The 5,737-nt window shown below is 36.9% G+C and overlaps 1 pseudogene; it reads left to right on the top strand.

Annotated features, from left to right (window-relative positions):
• The first annotated feature begins 2,304 nt into the window (after positions 1-2,304).
• On the top strand, positions 2,305-4,918 carry LOC107559789 (sodium/potassium-transporting ATPase subunit alpha-1-like; annotated as a pseudogene).
• The last annotated feature ends 819 nt before the right edge of the window (positions 4,919-5,737 follow it).

The following is a 5,737-nucleotide window of genomic DNA, read 5'->3' as shown; positions in this document are numbered from 1 at the left end:
TTTGCTTATTAGTATGGTTGAATTGGATCATCGAAGGTCAAAAGCAAGGATATTGGTTAATAGAATGGGATTAAATACATAAAGGCTATTTGTGTTGTTTAACATTTAATTATTGCATGTTTGCGTCATATTCTGAGTTGCATTATTTTTATTCATTTTGAGGAATACTGAATCTGTGTTTTTTTTTGTGTGAGTGATATGAATTAATGCATATTCATATTTATTTTGAACTACAGTAACATCTGATTTCTCTCAACATGGGGACAGGAGAGCTGTCAATCAATAAATTGGAAAAAAAAAAGTAACTTGCGTTACTTATCTGAAAAAGTAACTCGGATATTCTCTTGTTAATTAAAAAGTAATGTGTTACTTTACTAGTTACTTGAAAAAAGTAATCTGATTACGTAACTTGCAATATATTACCCCCAACACTGGTCTTAACCAATTTAAAAACAAAGAACAACTTATGTATTTTTAAGTGTAAAATAATTTAGACTATATGGCACAAGAAACAAAAAGCAGTATATACCAAGTGTGATAGAGATGTTGCTAAATTCAATGGGCCTAAGAGAAGGATGGCATTAATATGCTTTACTCAGGTTTGACGCCATAATGAATTTAATGATAGACAATATAATGGCACATACTGTAAATGATGACAGACTTTTCATTGTTCGGTGAACTATCCCTTAACCCTTGAAAAAGTTTGTTACACCCTTCGATCCACACTGTAATACATAGAAATGTTCAAACTGTATTCAAATGCAAACTGACGGTTCCGGTAAGCTGTCTAATGATGGGACAATATGTGTGGATGTTTAAGGCACGTTTGAAGGACATGGGGGCCGTGACACTCTTTTAATTCTGTTGTATAAGTTAGAGATCTTCCATTTAAATGTCTATTTTTTTTATTTTATTATTACCTATATCTATATAGTTACATTTTATATCTCCAACCCTACCTAAACAAACCTACAAGAAAAAAAAAAGTAAGAAAATACTCAGGATGTAATTACCAGCTTACGGGTGTGAACAGACTTTGTTTATAGCCTCAACAAAGTTGCATTGTAAATGACAGTGAAAACTTCAGTTTCAAAACATTTCATGTTTACTAAATATATATTTTCAAAATGTTACAGAATCTGGTCATTTTCAGAAATATGACCAATTAAATGGAGCTAAATTAGCTAGAAATTCGTTCAAACACTAAATAGAGGTTGGTGGAAACAGTAACTCAAGACATTTTAGCCATTAACAGGAGTATAGATAGTTAGGTACTTTAGTAATATGGTAAATAAACATATAAGACCGTGATTATGGATTATATTACTATTCTAACAGCATGTTAGCTTTCAGCAATGTGACTGATAGGTCAATACGCTGAAAAAAACAAATGGTGTTGGATTTACTCAAGCATTTTTTCACTCAGAAGTTGCTAATAAATTTCACAAGTTGAAACTGAAAGTATTTTCCTGTAAAACGTACTCAAAAAAATCTTCAAATCATTTTTACAGTGTACTGCCAATAAATGAAACAAGCTTAATATAAAACATTGTACATTCCATTTTAACATTTAACAAATCCTAGAATAAACACCACAACAGATGATATTAATATTTAAAATGCATTGCAGAGTTTAACAAGTAAATCAGAGGGAACGACAAGTTGATGTATGATGGTCTCATGATACAGGGTGTTGTTGCTCTTGTCATTGTTACTTGTCTTTTCATAAATTTATCCATCACAAAATTCTTTCCATTTCTCAAAAAAGTTTTTTTTTTAATTCATTATTTATGTGTGGGACATACACAGACAGCAAACCTTTTTTCCTTGAGCAACGTCAGAAGATGGAGTCAAAAAGCCCAAAAAAGGGAAAAAGAACAAAAAGGACATGGAGGAACTGAAAAAAGAAGTGGAACTGGTAACAAATAATTTGCAAATTCATACATACAAAATACATATAATCAAATAGGCCTATATAAATCAAATAAAATGTAAATGTAGGCCTATATAAATTCTAAAGTCTGTCAGGGTTTCCAAAAGAATATTTTCTTACAAAAATAAAGTTAGCCTATTCATTTTTATGATTAAAATACCAGAACTAAGACAGTTAATAACACAAACATAACTGATTAAAATGTTGAGATATATTATGTTGTACATTATGCGCTTTTACGTTTCTTGCTCACGTGATGACGTCATCTCCGAAGCACACTGTACTGTTACAAGATGCTTTGGTAGGCTAATTTAAATGGAGACAATTTAAGACAAATTGTCATTATTACTCTGTAAGCGAGGTCTAACATGCAGTTAGATTTTAGAAGTACATCGAAAATGCATTTAAACCTTAGAGTTTTAGCTGTGAATCTACATTCTTACTATTGTTGTTGACAGTGGCAGCTTTATCTTATCAATAAAATCTGTTTTGTAGCGAGAGACAGCTGGTGATGCCTCAGAGTCTGCCCTGTTGAAGTGTATTGAGCTGTGCTGTGGTTCAGTCACTGAAATGAAAGCAATTCGTCGGTCCTCCGACGTGACGTCGAGAGTGACCGACTGAGAGGGAACCAAAGATTGCTGAGATCCCTTTCAATTCTACCAACAAGTATCAGGTATTTTTGTTGAGATGTTCTAGATTGGTTTTTAGATTAACTGGTCATCCTAATAGGCCTTTAAAATGCCTTTTCTAGCTCTCAATCCACAAGAATCCCAATTCCTCAGAGTCTAAGAACCTGCTGGTGATGAAGGGAGCCCCTGAGAGAATCTTGGATCGATGCTCTACTATTTTGATGCAAGGAAAAGAGCAGCCTTCGGATGATGAAATGAAAGATTCATTCCACAATGCTTATTTAGAGCTCGGAGGTCTTGGAGAAAGAGTGTTGGGTAAAGCCACCTTATGATGTTCACCATGTGAAAACACTAAAGTAATGATTGCAGAAGAATATGGTACAGAATTATGAATAATTCTGTGATTTCCCTCACAGGCTTCTGCCACTTTAGTCTCCCTGATGACCAATTTCCTGAAGGTTTTGAATTTGATACTGAAGAAATTAACTTCCCCACTGAGAAACTGTTTTGTTGGCCTCATGTCCATGATCGATCCTTCTCGTGCAGCTGTACCAGATGCTGTGGGAAAATGCTGGAGTGCTGGAATCAAGGTGTTGTCCTCATTCAAAATATACTGCTTAAATATTCTGTAAATATATTCAATAATGGTTCAAACGAGATGCTCGAACCAGCTGAAGGGGAAGTGCAACTAAAAATGAAAAGTTCATTTCAAAAAAAGGTGCAACCACATTAACCAAATGACCAAAACGGTACTTGTTTTAAACTAATAAAGTTCAACATTTTTGTTTCTTCTAGAGTGAGTCTTGTATCTTTTTTGATTGAAATATATGAAATTATCAAATGATAAATCAGAATTTTATTTTATAGGTTATCATGGTTACTGGTGTCCATCCAATTACAGCAAAGGTTATTGCAAGAGGTGTTGGAATCATCTCTGAAGGCAATGAGACTATGGATGATATTGCAGCTCGGCTGAAAATCCCGGTTGGAGAGGTTAATCCAAGGTGTCTTGTTACTTCAGCCACAACAAATATATTCCCTCCGTTCCAAAATTTAGCAAACAAAAGTGTTGCTCTAGATGTATGCTAATACAAAGTGTATCTCTAGAGATGCTAAGGCCTGTGTAGTCCATGATGGAGAACTGAAGAATATGAGTGAAGAAGAGCTGGATGAGATCCTGAAACACCATACAGAAATTGTGTTCGCCAGAACTTCTCCACAACAAAAGCTGAATATCGTGGAAGGTTGTCAGCGACAGGTACCATCAGACAGTTATTTATCCTATTTATCTATCCTCATTTGTAAGTCGCTTTGGATAAAAGCGTCTGCTAAATGACTAAATGTAAATGTATCCGATTCCATCGATGCTAGAAGATTTTACCAAGCAGGTACCATTTTAATGCATTTTATTTCTATTGTCAGGGTGCCATTGTAGCTGTAACTGGTGATGGTTCCAATGATTCTCCTGCTCTGAAGAAGGCTGACATTGGTGTAGCTATGGGTATTGCTGGATCTGATGTATCCAAACAGCTGCTGACATGATCCTTCTGGATGACAACTTTGCCTCAATTTTCACTGGCGTCGAAGAAGGTAAGACGTGTTATTGGGAACTCAATTGATCGAGGAACCATGAAGGTATATTTCTAACATGTCTTTATATTTAGGCCGTCTGATCTTTGACAACTTGAAGAATTCCATTGCCTACACGTTGACAAGTAAGATCCCTGAGATGTCACCCCTCCTCTTTTTTGTCCTCGTTGGTATTCCTCTAACTTTGGGCACCGCCACCATTCTCTGCATTGACCTGGGCACTGACATGGTATGGAAGAGAACACAATTTAATTATAAAAATGTAGAGAACTGTAAACTACATGCATTCATGTATTCCTCTATTTATTGCTACAGGTTCCTGCGATCTCACTGGCCTATGAAACTGCTGAAAGCGACATCATGAAGAGACAACCCAGAAATGCTGAACATTAGGTGTTCATTGCTGTTTGTTTCTTACTTGTCTTCATATTTAAATTTTAGGTATGATGCAAGCAGTCGGCGGGTTCTTTACCTACTTCGTAATTCTTGCTGAGAATGGATTCCTGCCCTGGGATTTGGTAGGAATTTGAATTGGTTGGGACGATAGATATCTCAGTGACCAAGAAGACAGCTATGGCCAGCAATGGGTAGGTGCCACAGCTCTACCAGACTTGACAGATGTGAACCAATGTTTTTATAGAAATATATTAATGTCTTATAATGCTCATGTGTTTGTACTTGTCTGATGCAGACCTATGAGAGCAGAAAGATTTTGGAGTTCACATGCTACACTGCCTTCTTTACCAGTATTGCGATATTGTGAAAGACCAGGAGGCTTTCCATCTTTCAGCAGGGAATGAAGTATGTTTACTTCCTTTTTTCCTGTTGTGACGTATATCCGAGTGAAACGGCTACTGAAATGAGAAAAAATGCAGGGCGGGGCTTGATTTCGTCCTTCGGGAATTGATTGGATAGTTGGAAGTTGAGCGTTGTGTTATGTTCTGTTATTGCACTGGCCCTTTAAGAAAGTCTGTACAGGTGCGTGTGAAAAGGCACGCTGACATGCGCAGTGGGAGTTCAGTAAAGTGGATTTCATGTTACACAATGCCTCTTTATTGACTTGCACATTACAACAAATTGGCAACGAGAATGTTTCTTCTTCCACTAAACCCGCCACCACCGTTCCTGGAATGCCCGGGCGAGCCAAAGCTGACGTTTACTGCATGAAAGCGGCAATTTGACAACTATTTGCTGGCTATCGGTGGTGAAATGTTTCCGGATGAGCGGAAAAGAGCGTTGCTGATCCACTACTTAGGCGCAGAAGGATAGCACCTGTACAATACATTGCGACTCGAACACGATGAATACAGCGGGACTGTGTCCGCATTGACAACATTCTTTCAACCCAAGGTTAATGTGGTAGCAGAAAGATACCGGTTCAGACAGCGAGCACAACATGAGTCAACAGATCATTACATAGCGGCTCTGCGCGAGCTTGTTGCAACTTGTACGTTTGGTACATTTGAAAATGAAATGCTGCGTGATCAACTGATCGAGAAGACATCTGTACCACGTATTAGAGAGAGGTTACTGCTTGAATCTGATTTGACTCTTGACAAAGCTCTTGAAATCGTGAGGCAAA

This window comes from Sinocyclocheilus grahami, unplaced genomic scaffold, assembly GCF_001515645.1.
Source record: "Sinocyclocheilus grahami isolate Dianchi unplaced genomic scaffold, SAMN03320097.WGS_v1.1 scaffold699.1, whole genome shotgun sequence".
In the NCBI taxonomy this organism is placed as follows: domain Eukaryota; kingdom Metazoa; phylum Chordata; class Actinopteri; order Cypriniformes; family Cyprinidae; genus Sinocyclocheilus; species Sinocyclocheilus grahami.
This window is presented reverse-complemented; position numbering and strand designations above follow the sequence as displayed.